This window comes from Cetorhinus maximus, chromosome 23, assembly GCF_964194155.1.
Source record: "Cetorhinus maximus chromosome 23, sCetMax3.hap1.1, whole genome shotgun sequence".
Lineage (NCBI taxonomy): Eukaryota > Metazoa > Chordata > Chondrichthyes > Lamniformes > Cetorhinidae > Cetorhinus > Cetorhinus maximus.
In genome coordinates, this window is record NC_135901.1 from 29,668,206 (window position 1) to 29,682,560 (window position 14,355).

General features: G+C 46.3%; 3 protein-coding genes and 1 pseudogene across 3 annotated transcripts in view; 2 read left to right on the forward strand and 2 right to left on the reverse strand.

Annotated features, from left to right (window-relative positions):
• Positions 1 to 14,355, reverse strand: part of LOC144696973 (uncharacterized) — a 280,733-nt gene that overhangs the window by 191,929 nt on the left and 74,449 nt on the right. The gene's annotated exons all lie outside the window — the stretch shown is intronic.
• The window catches only part of LOC144697199 (uncharacterized), a 243,973-nt gene that overhangs the window by 175,796 nt on the left and 53,822 nt on the right, over positions 1 to 14,355 (forward strand). The gene's annotated exons all lie outside the window — the stretch shown is intronic.
• Positions 1 to 14,355, reverse strand: part of LOC144697164 (uncharacterized) — a 193,567-nt gene that overhangs the window by 139,761 nt on the left and 39,451 nt on the right. The gene's annotated exons all lie outside the window — the stretch shown is intronic.
• Positions 12,468 to 14,144, forward strand: LOC144696931 (uncharacterized; annotated as a pseudogene).

The following is a 14,355-nucleotide window of genomic DNA, read 5'->3' on the forward strand; positions in this document are numbered from 1 at the left end:
ATGGGCAATCCGCCTCTGCACATGCGCAGCTTCCCCTCTCCCTCGGACTTGCGCAGCTTCCCCTCTCCTTCGGACATGCGCAGCTGCCCCTCTCCCTCGGACATGCGCAGTCATAGGCCGCCCGCCAGCGCGGCGGACAGAGCGGTTTCTCCAGCGCGGGGTATTGTGGGAGCTTCTGCCGCCATTACTCATCCGGAGCCCAGTCCCCAAACTCCTGGGACTGGGATGGAAAGTGGGGGTGGGGGACGCAGTGACCCCGCCCTGTCACAAAGTACATGGAGGTAGTCACTGGATTTGATTGTGACATCCTCTTAGCAACACAGTTTGTTAACTTCAGGTGTAAAAATTTAGACACCTGGGTGACATATTGGGGAGGGCAATAGGTGAGTGTGAAACTGAACCCGAGAGTCAGCACCTTAAAGGAGGAGAACTGGGGGAAAAGCCGGAGGAGGATAGTAGCATCAATTAGGGTTACAATGAATAGGGAGGAAGGAGTGTGAGGGGGGCAAAGATTTATAGTTAGAGAAGGAGAAGGATTCTGCTGTTATTGCTGCTGTTTTCCAGATTCAGGAGCAAACCATGACCGTTGGGGTTTATTTCTGCTCATGTTAATAACCCCTGTAACTGAGCTGGAGTTTAATGTTCTGAATGTAAGTGGAATTAATCAGCTTTGGATTGAACACCCTGTGTCATATCCTTGATGTGGGATAGGTTGGGACTGCTGATTTGCTGGGTGAGCAGTGTCTCTTTATGAACTGCTGTTTGTGATCTCTCCTCATTCCTTCAGGTACTCTCAGCTGAAATTATTTTCCAATAAAACAGTTCACTTTCAGCACCACATCCTAAGGTTAGGTTTAGCGTTAAGTTCAGGTTAGGTTTAAGTTTAGGGTTATGGTTAGGCTTAGGGTTAGGACTATGGCTGGGTTTAGGGTTATGATTAGGTTTAGCGTTAGGTTTAGAGTTATGGTTAACGTTAGTGTTATGGGTAGGTTCAGGGTTAGGTTTAGGTTTAGGGTTACCGTTTGGGTTATGGTTAGGTTCTGGGTTAGGTTTAGGTTTAGGATTAGGGTTAGTGTTAGTGTTAGGTTAAGGACATATGCTTCAAGCAACAGATCAAGCATGGATGTAAAAGATTCTCCAGCTCTCTCCTTACCTCTGTCCAACTTGTGGACAGTTCTCACTCAGTATTATTTCTCCCAAGCCCTTAATTGTCCTAATCCAAATTTTTTATCACTTTTACTTCAGTTTTACTCACTTTGTGACCATGACCAGTGTGTTTAATTCTATCCTGACTATTTTAAAGTCAATTTCTCTCTGGAGTGTGTGTCAGTGCCTTGATGATGTCAAAATGTTCTCATTCCTCTGGCCACATTAACCATTTGACGTCATGCTGTTTGTCAAGTAGCTGTGTATGTTTGGGACCCATCCCTCAGTGCATTTCACCAGGAATTTCCCAGTATTATTTGGTTACCATGTAATGATTCACATCTGCACACTATAGCACGTTACACATTCTTGCCTTTCAGGCCATCTTATCAAAAGGTCAAAGTGGATGTCTGTCTCGAGATCATCACTTATCTCTCCCAACATGGTCCTGATATTTCAGGCAGTGGCCAGGCTCTCAAATGTGCTTTACTTTTAAAAAATAAGTTCACAGGCAAAGGATACAAATATAGGCAACAGAAAGTGATCAGCTTATTCATTTCACCTATAATTTCACTGGAATGTAGGCGGATACCAAGTTGATATATTCCACTGAACGAAACCCAAGGTGAGTTATTCTGATTACTTTACCGTCCAGTACAATATTTTTAGAATATCTTGAAACAGAAATTAAACATTCCCATTGCATTTCAGTTATTAACATATTCTGTTTGTATGTCCTTTATTTTAAATGACAGACCGGGGTTATTCTCCTTGGAGCAAAGGAGGTTGAGGGGAGATTTGATGGAGGTGTACAAGATTATGACAGGTTTAGATAAGGTGGACAAAGAAAAGCTGTTCCCGTTAGCTGATGGCTCAAGACGAGGGGACACAGAGTGATGTTTCTCGGCAGGAGATGCAGGGAGGAGGTGAGGAAGCACATTTCTACACAGTGAGTGGTAATGAGCTGGAACTCACTGTCTGTGAGGATTGAGGATGGTGCAATTGGAGAAGATGACTGATTTCAAAGGGAAATTGGATGGGCACCTGCAAGGAATAAACTTTCACGGATAGGGTAATAGAATGAGGCAATTGGGCTGACTGCTTTCCTCTACAGAGTTGGCATTCACTCGATGGGCTGAATGGCCTATTCCTCTCCCCTCATGACTTTGTGATCAAAAAAGCGAAATTTCAGCTGCTCCAGTCTCTCTAACTAACTGAAGTCCCTCATCCCTGGTGCCATTCTTGTAAATCTCTTCTGCACCCTCTCGAAGAACTTCATATCTTTTCCAAAGTGTGGAGCCCAGATATAGGGTTCCATTCTAGAGAGGTAGAATTGAAAAGCAGGGAGGTTATGTTCAACTTGTTTCGAACCATGGTTAGACTACACTGGGAGTACTGTCAACATTTGTCATCTCCATTTAGAAAAAGGAAATAGAGGCATTGGAGAAGGGGCAACAAAGATTCACAAGTGTAATCCCAGAACTGAGAGCATTTAACCCTCAGGAAAGGCTGGGGCTGCTTTTCTCTAGAAAAGAGAAGACTGAAGGGTGACCTGATGGAAGTCCTTAATATTATGAAGAGGTTCAATAATCCAATAGGGATTTCATGAGAAACCTCTTTACCCAGCGAGTGGTGAGAACGTGGAACTCACTACCACAGCGAGTGATTGAGGTGAATAGCTTGAATACATTTAAGGGGAAGCTAGATACATACATGAGGGAGAAAGGAATAGAAGGATATTCTGATGGGGGGAGATGAAGAGGGGTGGGTGGAGGCTCTTGCGTAGCATAAATACTGACAAAGACCAATTGAGCCGACTGGCCTGGCCCTGTGCTGTAGACTCAATGGAACAGAGACAAATATATTTATTTTAGATCTACCTGTGGTGGTAGGAAAAACACTATGTACTGTCCAGGATAAAATAAATGTACTTCATCAGCTTTTGTGGGTCATTTCAGTGGAAATGTCCACTTCCAGACTCAAAGAACATCAGCCACTGGAAGCAAAGTCATGAGACCAGCCAGTCCAGCAGAAAGAAACCCTCCGACCCTCCCACTTTGCCAACTGTCTGAATGAACATGCTTCAGACCTGGATGTAATTAACAGCAGCAGTAACAGCAGAATCCAACCCCTGGAATCACTTTCACCTGGTGTCTCAGCAGGTTGGATAAATGAGTAAATCCCTTCCCACAACAGAGCAGGTGAACGGCATCTCCCCAGTGTGAACTCGCTGGTGTCTCAGCAGGCCGGGTAAAATCATTGAATCCCTTCCCACACTCAGCAGCTGACAGGTCTCTCCTCAGTGTGAATGCGCTGGTGGCTCTCCAGTTCCTGAGAGCTTTTGAAGCCACTTCCACAGTCTGATCATTTAAACGGTCTCTCATTCGTGTGAGTGACATGGTGTCGTAGGAGGTGGGAAAATTGCTTGAATCCCATTGCACACTCAGAGCAGGTGAATGGCCTTTTCCCGGTCTGAACTCATTGCTGTGTCAGTAGGTGGGATGAATCTCTGAATCCCTTCCCACACTCAGAGCAGGTGAATGGCCTCTCCCCGCTGTGAACTCGCTGGTGTGTCAGCAGGATGGATAACTGAGTGAATCCCTTCCCACACGCAGAGCAGATGAATGGCCACTCCCCAGAGTGAACTTGACAGTGCCTCCACAGGGCAGATGAATCACTGAATCCTTTCCCACACTCAGAGCAGATGACCGGCCTGTTCCCAGTGTGACTACGTCGATGAGTTTCCAGCTTGAATGGGTACTTGAATCCCTTCCCACTGTCCCCACATGTCCACGGTTTCTCCATGGTGCGCCTGTCCTTGTGTCTTTCAAGGTTTGACAATCAGATGTAGCATTGTTTGCACACAGAACATGTGTACAGTCTCTTCCCGCTGGGAATGGTGAGGTTTTTTCAGGCTGTGTAACTGGTTAAAGCTCTTTCCACAGTCAGTGCACTGGAAACACTCTCACTCAGGTGTGTGTGCCTCTCGGTGCTTTTCCAGTCACACTGGTGTTTAAAACCGTTCAAAGCGGACAGAGCAGACAAACATTTCCCCTTCGAGATTCAAAGGCTGATGATGTTTTCATTCCCCAAAAGCTGTAAATCTCCAACCCACACACTCTCCCTCCATTCTCACTCTGCTGTACCTCACATAACCCCTCCCAATTCTCCGAAAGGTGCTGATTCATGCTGATCGACAGATCAATGCTGATTGCTTGTTCCCCCTGGACACAGAGATCTGAAAATCTTCCTGCATCATCATTGGGACAGTATCACTTGGTTAAGACACAGGGGCGATGTGAAGAAGCAGGTGGTCATGACCTTGAACTCGCGGCCTACGAGGATGGTGGAAGCAGAGACAATCAATGATTTCAAAATCAAACTGGGTGGACACTTGAAGGAAATAAACTTGCAGGGGATTAGGGATATAGAGGGGCAATGGGACTGACTGGATCGCTCTGCAGAGAGTCAGCATGGATTCAGTTGCCAAATGGACTCCTTCTATGCCGTAATGACTCTGACTGAAAATATATAACCTAGTTACAGTACTATATTACAAGATTAGAAATAATAATAAAATGTATCTTATTACTGAACCATAAATAATATATCTAATATGTACCATATAACATTAGCCATATTGAAAGAGTCAAAAGGACTCGAAACGCTAACTTTTTTTTCTCCACAGATGCTGTTAGACTTGCTAAGTTTTTCCAGAATTTTCTGTTTTTCTTTCAGATTTCTAGCAACCGCAGTATTTTGCTTCTATCTTAGACATTTCTCTGTCCTACATTAATTTACTGTCCCCTTAAATGTCAGCCATCTCCTGGGGAAACCACCCCTTTCATTGTCAACATTAGGAAAGAGACCATCCTTTTAGCCAGACAAATAAATGTGTCAAGCTGAGCGAGCAAAGGATGTCAATGTCTTTAAGAGAGAGAGAGAGACTTGGGCCAACCTTTCCAGAGTCTGCACCCTCCCTGGATTCACTTCCTTTCCCTTCAGTTCCTGCAAGTCAACAATTTGCCCCCAGAATGAGAAAAGAAATGGAAAGGGGGAGAAAAGAAAGTGTTTTACTCACAGATGTTGGACACAGGAGGAAGTTTTAGTCTGTGTGAAGCTCAATCTTCATTCACACAAAGCCCGCGCTCTGATTGGCTGGAAGACCAGAGTCCTTCCGGTCCTCCAATTCTTCCCACTGGTCGATTCCTCAGCATGAAGAGAATGGGGAAATTGGAGGAAGAGGGGTGGGGGGGTGCGGGAAGGCGGCTCTGCACCGCACATGCGCAGCTTCCCCTCTCCTTGGACTTGCGCAGACCCGGGCCGCCCACCCGCGCGGCGGATAGAGCGGTGTCCTCAGCGCGGGGCATTGTGGGATCTACGGCCGCCATTACTTATCCGGAGCCCATTCTCCAAACTCCTGGGACTGGGATGGAAAGTGGGGGTGGGGGGCGCAGTGACCCCACCCTGACACAAAGTACATGTGGGTAGTTGCTGGATTTGATCGTGATGCTCCCTTCGCAAAGCAGTTTGTTAACTTCAGGTGTGAAGGTTTAGACACCTGGGTGACATACTGAGCAGGGCAACAGGTGAATTAGGGTTACAATCAATCGGGAGGAGGGACTGTATGGGGTGTGGGGAAGGTGAATTTTAACAGCACAGAAGGAGGCTATTCGGCCCATCGTGTCTGCACCAGCTCTCCAAATGAGTATCATGACCTAGTGCCATTGCTCAGCCTTTTCCCAGTACCCCTGCGCATTGTTACAATCCATAAGGAGTGAATGTTGTTGTGGTGTTGGGGGAAGTGCAGAGATTTTTAGTTTGAGAGGGAGAAGGATGTCCTGTGAGAACTGGAATCGACAGTCCTGGTTTTCCACCCTTTACTTCTGTAATCGTTTCTAATCTCCGTTTACAAGGCATTAATAGGGAGGATTTGTAGACAGGAAATGCAAACCAAACATCATGTCACGATCTGATAGCATCGCTCAACTTATCAGGGCCTGACTATTATCAGCCTTTGAATGCAGAACGAAAAATTATTTGTCTATCTACTGAAAAGTTTTCAGCTATCAGTGTGAAGCTTCAACTGTCACCCGACAGGAGGTGAACTATATAAGCATGGCAGTGGGAGAGCTTTGAGAAAGCAAACCAAGCTGGAAACTCAACCGTGCAGTCACAGTGGGGAGAAGCCATTCACCTGCTCCATGTGTGGGAAGGGATTCGTTTGCTCATGCACCCTGCTTAATCACTGACTAGTTCACACTGTGGAGAGGCCCTTTGCTCGCTCCCAGTGTGTGAAGAGATTCAGGGATTCCTCTCACCTGCTGGGACACCACGAGAGGCCAGTCACCTGCTCTGAATGTTGGAAGGGATTCACTCACTCATTGAGCTTGATAACATATCAATGAGCTCACTCTGGAGAGAGACCAGTCACCTGATCTAACTCGGAAGGGATTCACTCAGTCAGCCAAGCTGCTGGCACACCAGTGAATTCACATTGGGGAGAGACATTTAAATGTTCCATGTGTGGGAAGGAATTCAGCCAATCCTACAGCCTGTTGACACACCAGGAAGTTCACACCAGGGAAAGGCTGTTTGAAAGTTCACTCGCTCGTCCCATCTCCTGACACACCAGCGAGTTCATGTTTGACTGCAGGGGTTGGATTCTGCTGTTATTGCTGCTGCTAATCACATCCAGGACTGAACCATGTTCATTCAGTTGGGGTCTGTTTCTGCTGATGTGAATAATCCCTGTAACTGGGCTGGAGTTTAATATTCTGGGTAAATGACAAATAAATCAGTTTTGTTTTGGACACACAGTTTGTCAAGTCCTGGTGTCACTGAGATAAGAAAAGATGGCTTTTCAGCAGAGTCTAAAAGGAGGGGATAGAAGTGAAGGGGTTAAGGGAGGGAATTCCAGAATTTAGGAACCTGCCAGCTAAAGTCTGAAAGAGTGTGAGCCCTGGATTATGGGGGACTCGAATCTCTGGAGTGGGGACTTGAACCCACGACCTTCAGACTCAGAGGCGGGAGTATGGGACGGACTGAGCCCTGCTGTTCGGGGAAGTGATGTGAAGTCTCAGTTGCCTCATCCTTTCTCTATCCTTTGCCCCTTTCCAGGATCAGCAGATCGAGCTGAGAACCTGAGCAACAATTAAAAGGGGCAAGAAAAGAGTTAAGAGAATAAACTTCTTCACCCAGAGAGTGGTGAGAATGAGAATCTCGCTCCCACGGGAGGTGGGTGAGGTGAATAGGATAGATGTCTGTAAGGGGAAGCTGGATAAACACATGAAGGAGAAAGAAACAGAAGTGGTGGGACTTGATGAAGTAAATTGGGAGGAGGCTCCCCATTTTCAACATTTTTATTTTAGGTGAGGAGTTTTGAACATTTGAACCACTTTCAAGGTTACGTTCCAGCTGTTAATGTGCAAACAGGACATGGATATTGGAATAGCTGGAAATCAGAGGATAGTAGGTAAAGAGCAGGAAACGGCCAAGATAAACCCTACCCAGAATGCAGCAGGATGGGCTGAGTTAGGAGATGCTGAGCTCAAGGGAGTTTGAAGACCCGGCAATAAAAGAGGCTTGTGTATTCACTGACTCAGAGGTAAAGGGGTTTGTGTATAAACTGGCCCGGAGATAAAGGGACTTGTAGATACGCTGACCCGGAGATAAAGGGGCTTGTGTATACACTGACCGGAGATAAAAGGACTTGTGTACACACTGACCGGAGATAAAGGGGCTTGTGTATATGTGGACTCAGAGATAAAGGGGCTTGTGTATACAATGACCCAGAGATAAAGGGTATTGTGTATGCACAAACTCGGAAATAAAGGGGCCTAACCCTAACCCTAATCCCTAACCCCTAACCTTAACCCTAAACCTAACCATACCCCTAAACCTAACAATACCCGTAAGCCTAAACACAACCGTAAACCTAACCCTAAACTTAACCCTAAACCTAACCATAACCTTAAACCTAACCCTAACCCTAAACCTAACCCTAACCATAAACCTAAACATAACCCTAAACCTAACCTTAACCATAAACCTAATTCCTAACAATAAACCAAACTCTAAACTTAACTCTAACCCCAAACCCTCACTATAAACCTAACCATAACCCAAAACCTAACCGTAATCCTAACCCTATCCACAACCCTGAACCTAACCCGAAAGGTAACCATAACCATATACCTAACCAAAACCCTAAACCTAGCCATGACCGAGCCCTAACCCTAAACCTAACCATAACCCTAAACCTAACCATAACCCTAAACCTAACCATGAATCAAACCATAACACCAACCCTAACCCTAAACCGAGCCTAACTGTAACGCTAATTCTAACCGTAAACCTAACCCTAACCCTAGCCCTAAACCAAACCATAACCCTAAACCTAACCATGAATGTAACCATAACCCCAACCCTAACCCTAAACCTAACACTAAACCTAACCGTAACCCTAAATCTAACCATAACCCTAACCCTAAACCTAACCATAGCCCTAAACCTAACCATAAAGCTAACCATAACCCTACCCGTAACGATAACCCTAAACACAACCCTACCCCTAACCTTAACCCTAAACCTAGCCATAGCCCTAAACCTTACCATAACCCTAAACCTAACTCTAAACCTAACCATAATGCCTAACCTAACCATAACACTAACCCGAACCCTAACACTAAACCCAACACTAACCCTAACCGGGAATATACGCTAACCTGTAAATAAACCTAATGCTAACTGGGGATCCCAGAGCTTCTCCTGAATCACGTGGTGTCTTGTAGATTGTGGACAGACTTTGCAAATTCGGCACCTTCCAAATCCGTGACCCCTCCCACCTAGAAGGACAAGGGCAGCAGATGCATGGGAACACCACCACCTGCAAGTTCCCCTCCAAGCCACTCACCATCCAGACTCGGAACCATATCACAATTCCTTCACTGTCACCGGGTCAAAACCCTGGAACACCCTTCCCAATATTTCCCCACATTATGCTCCATCTGCAAATGTTCTCCCACTCACTTAACCTACCTGTATCTTTTTGCAGACTCTCTAGCTCCTCTGGACAATTTACAAGGTCCCTCAAACAGCAACGTGGTAATGACCAGATGATAAGTTTTTGTGATGTTGATTGAGGGATAAATGTTGACCGGGACACCGAAGAGAACTGCCCTGCTCTTCTTCCAGAATAATGAAGTGGGATATTTTTCATCCACCCGAGCAGGCAAATGAGGCCTCGGTGTAGCATCTCACTTGAAAGACGGCACATCCAACACGGCAGCACTCCCTTAGTACTGCACTGGAGGGTCAAATGTGAGTTTTGTGCTCAATTCCTGATTGGGGGCATGAGCCCAGAAGCTTGGGACTTAGAGGCATGAGTGTTACCCACTGAGCCCCGACTGACAATGAGGTGAAGAGGAGTGGGAGGAGGCATGTGTGGAGAACAAAAAACATCACAGATCAGGTGACCCGATTGGTTTGGTCCTTTGATGTTAATTCTATGTAATTTCAATAAGTAGAACATTTCAGACACGGATTAGTTGATTTCACACGAAAGATTTGTTTGGGTGAGATGCTGAAAGGGACCTGTTTTATTGTAAAATAATGTCTGCTGAGAGTCTCTGAATGAATGAGGAGAGATCACACGCAGCAGTTCTTAAAGAGACACTGCTCATTCAGCAAATCAGCAATCCCAATTTATCCCACATCAAGGACATGACATAGGGTGTTCAATCCAAAGCTGATTCATTCCACTTACATCCAGAATAATAAACTCCAGGTCAGTTACAGGGGTCCTTAACATGAGCAGAAGTAAACCCCCTAATTCCCCTCCCCTGAAGGTGCTGACTCTAGGCCTCAGTTTCACATTCACCCGTTGCCCTCCCCGATCTGTCACCCAGGTGTCTGAATCTTTACACCTGAAGTTAACAAACTGTTTTGCTAAGCGGGCGTCACAATCAAATCCACTGACTACTCACATGTACTTTGTGTCAGGGCGGGGTCACTGTGCCCCGCCACCTCACTTTCCATCCCAGTCCCAGGAGTTTGGAGATTGGGCTCCAGAAGAGTAATGGCGGCCGCAGCTCCCACAATCGCCCGCGTTGGGGAAACCATTCTATCCGCCGCGCGGGCAGGCGGCCCGGGACTGCGCATGTGCCGAGTCTGCCGCACAGATGCGCATGTGCGGCTCCTGCCAGGTGGTCGCGCGAAGGCTTTTCCCGTGTCCGCGCGCCTGGCCTGCAGACTGGGACCCGAGGACGTCACCGCGGAGCAGAGTGATTCCTATTGGCTGATTCAGTCAGGGTTCCATTGTGGACGTCACAATGCGGAAGTTGGACAATGAGCTTCAGACTAAAACTTCCTCCTGTGTCCAACATCTGTGAGGAAATCAATGTTTCCCCCTTTCCATTTCTTTTCTCATTCTGGGGGGAAATTGTTGACTTGTAGGAACTGAAGGGAAAAGAAGTGAATCCAGGGAGGGTGCAGACTCTGGAAAGGTTGGCCCAGGTTTCTCTCTCTGTCTCTCTCTTAAAGGCATTGACATCCTTTGCTCCCTCAGATTGACACGTTTATTTGTCTGGCTAAAAGGATGATCTCTTTCCTAATGTTCACAATTAAAGGGGTGGTTTCCCCAGGAAATGGTTGACATTGAAGGGGACAATTTCAGGGTGATTAACTGTCCTGTGTTTTCAGGGGTTGCTCCTTATTTTGCCTTTTGTCCCATATTTCGAGGACAGCCTGTGGGAAACTGATCCCAGGAGTCTCCAGAGTGAGTTTGAGTGATTCGAGTGGGACAGCAAGTGAGTGAGTCAGCCAGGCAGAGAGATGATGATGTTGCGAATGAACAAGATAAGTTGTAAGTTTTAGTTGATTTTAAACCCCACCACCCCTCCCACTATTATCGTCTCAAGACTCCTCCTCCCCATCACCTCTCATATTGAAACACAAACACCCGCCCTCAACCCTCTCCCATGGTCACCAGCATTCCACCACCACCCTCCCTTGGTCCCAAGGTTGAAGTGTCCCTTCTTTTATTTCATAAGAGTGCTGCCCCCTGGACAATACAGTAATAGAGAACTTCAAGATGTCTAACGTTGTGATAGGGGACATTTTAGCATGTTATTTATGGTTCTGTAATTAAGTTCATTTATTCATGTTTCTAGTTTTGCTGAAAAAAGAGACATGTCAAAGCTTTTCATCCTGCACTCATCAGGACATTTCGCAAGAATATCTGTACCTATCAGAGTCCACTTGCCAACTAATCAGCACTGTCTACACAGACAGTATAAATTGTTGTTTTCCCCTTAAATTTGTCTTTTTGCAAGGTGTCCTGATGAGTGCAAAATGAAAAGCTTCAACATGTATCTTTTTTCAGCAATATTCAAGTTCTGTACTACCAAATGACTATTTCTAGTTTTGTAATATAGTACTGCAACGATGTTTTATATTTCTAGTCATATATTCATTAAAAACACAGAAGGAGCCCATTTGGCAACTTGAGCACATGCCGACTCTCTTTGGAGCAATCCAGTCAGTCCCATTCCCCCTCTATATCCCCATTCCTGTGCAAGCTTATTTCCTTCAAGTGCCCTTCCAATTTCATTTTGAAATCATTAATCATCTCTGCTTTCATCACCCTCGTAGGCAGTGAGTTCCAGGTCATCACAACTCTCTGCTGAAATACAGTTCTCCCTCACACCCCATGTGTCTCTGATTATGTAATGGAGTACTGTACATTTTAAGTACAGTATGATTGGGTATATACTGGGTAGATTAGATTTAGAATGGAGAGAGTGTAGCAGAGTAAGAATACAGGGACTGTGTGTGAGATGGAGATTTACAGCTTTTGGGGAACAAGAGAGGAAAGAGTGTGCTGTAGAAACTAGAATTGTCTGTTCTGAATTTATATTCAGGACTGACAATAATGATTTTTGTAAACTCCTTTTGCAGGATATTATAAGTAGAGGATTTGCAGACGGAAATCTCAAACTAAACTCCACGTCGTGATCTGACAGAATCACTCGATTCACCGGGACCTGAATATTATTGGCCTTTGAATCTAGAAGGAGAAATGTTTGTCTGTTCTGTCTTCTTCGAAAGCTTTTAAATATCACTGTGACTGGAAAAGCACCAAGACACACACACCCAAGTGAGGGTGTTCCAGTGCACTGACTGTGGAAAGAGCTTTAACCAGTTACACAGCCTGAAAGAAACATCGCACCATTCACAGTGAGGAGAGACATTATACACGTTCTGTGTGTGGACAAGGCTTCGCTGATTGTTGGACCTGGAGATACAAGGACACCCGCACCATGGAGAAGCTGTGGAGATGTGGGAACTGTGGGAAGGGATTCAAATACCCATCTCAGCTGGAAGCTCATCGATGCAGTCACACTGGGGAAAGGCCCTTCATCTGTTCTGTGTGTGGGAAGGGATTCACTCATTCATCCACCCTGTGCAGGCACCAGCAAATTCACACTGGGAAGTGGCCATTTGCCTGCTCTGAGTGTGGGAACAGATTCAGACAGTTATCCAGCCTGCAGTCACACCAGCAATTTCACACTGGGGAGAAGATGCCATTCATCTGCTCTGTGTGTGCGAAAGGATTCGCCCACTCATCCAACCTGCTGAAACACCAGTGAATTCACACTGGGGAGAGGCCGTTCACCTGCTCTGAATGTGGGAAGGGATTCGGTAATTCATCCGACCTGCAGAAACACAAGCGAGTTCACAGCGGGGAGAGGCCGTTCTCCTGCTATGAGTGCAGGAAGGGATTCAGTAACTCATTCAACCTTCTGTGACACCAGCGAGTACACACTGGGGCAAGGCCATTCACCTGCCCCGAGTGTGGGAAGGGATTCAGTCAGTTATCCAACCTGCAGACACATAAGCGAATTCACACCAGGGAGAGGCCATTCACCTCTGAGTGTGGGAAGAGATTCCATAATTCATCAGACCTGCAGAAACACAAGCGAGTTCACACTGGGGAGAGGCTGTTCACCTGTTCTGAATGTGGGAAGGGATTCAGTAACTCATCCGACCTTCAGAAACACATGCGAGTTCACACAGAAGAGAGGCCGTTAACCTGCTCTGAGTGTGGGAAGGGATTCAATCATTCATCAGACCTGCAGAGACACATGCGTGTTCACACCAGGGAGAGGCTGTTCACCTGCTCTGAGTGTGGGAAGGGATTCAGTGATTCATCAGACCTGCATAAACACAAGGGAGTTCACACTGGGGAGAGGCCATTCACCTGTTTGCAGTGTGGGAAGGGATTCGTTGATTCATCAAACCTACTGCGACACCAGCGAGTTCACACTGGGGAGAGACCGTTCACCTGCTTGGATTGTAGGAAGGGATTCAGTCATTCATCCGACCTGCAGAAACACATGCGAGTTCACACTGGGTAGAGGCCGTTCACCTGCTCTGAGTGTGGAAAGGGATTCACTCAGTCATCCAGCCTGCGGACACACCAGCGATTTCACACCAGGGAGAAGCCGTTCACCTACTCTGAGTGTGGGAAGGGATTCAATGATTCATCAAACCTGCATAAGTACAAGGGAGTTCATACTGGGGAGAGGCTGTTCACCTGCTCTGACTGTGGGAAGGGATTCAGTGATTCATCAGACCTGTAAAAATACAAGGGAGTTCACAATGGGGAGAGGCTGTTCACCTGCTTTCAGTGTGGGAAGGGATTCAGTGATTCATCGACATGAACGAATTCACACTGGGGAGAGACGTTCACCTGCTCTGATCGTGGAAAGGGATTTGCTCAGTCATCCGACCTGCAGAAACACAAGTGAGTTCACACTGGGGAGAGGCCATTCACCTGCTCTGAGTGTGGGAAGGGATTCACTCATTCACCCCACTTGCTAAGACACCAGCGAGTTCACAAGTGATTACCGGGGCTGGATTCTGCTGTTATTGCTGCTGTTAATCTCATCCAGAACTAAACCATGTTCATTCTGACACTTGGTGAAGTGGGAGGGTCAGAGGGTTTCTTTCTGCTGGATTGTCCGGTCTCACGTCTTTGCTTCCAGTGGCTGATGCTTTTTGAGCCTGGGAGTGCACATTTCCACTGAAATGATCCACAAAAGCTGATGAAGGACATTTATTTTATCCTGGACAGTACATAGTGTTTTTCCTACCACTACTGGATCTAAAATAAATTCAAGAAGTTTAGGAAAAATCAGCAGGTCT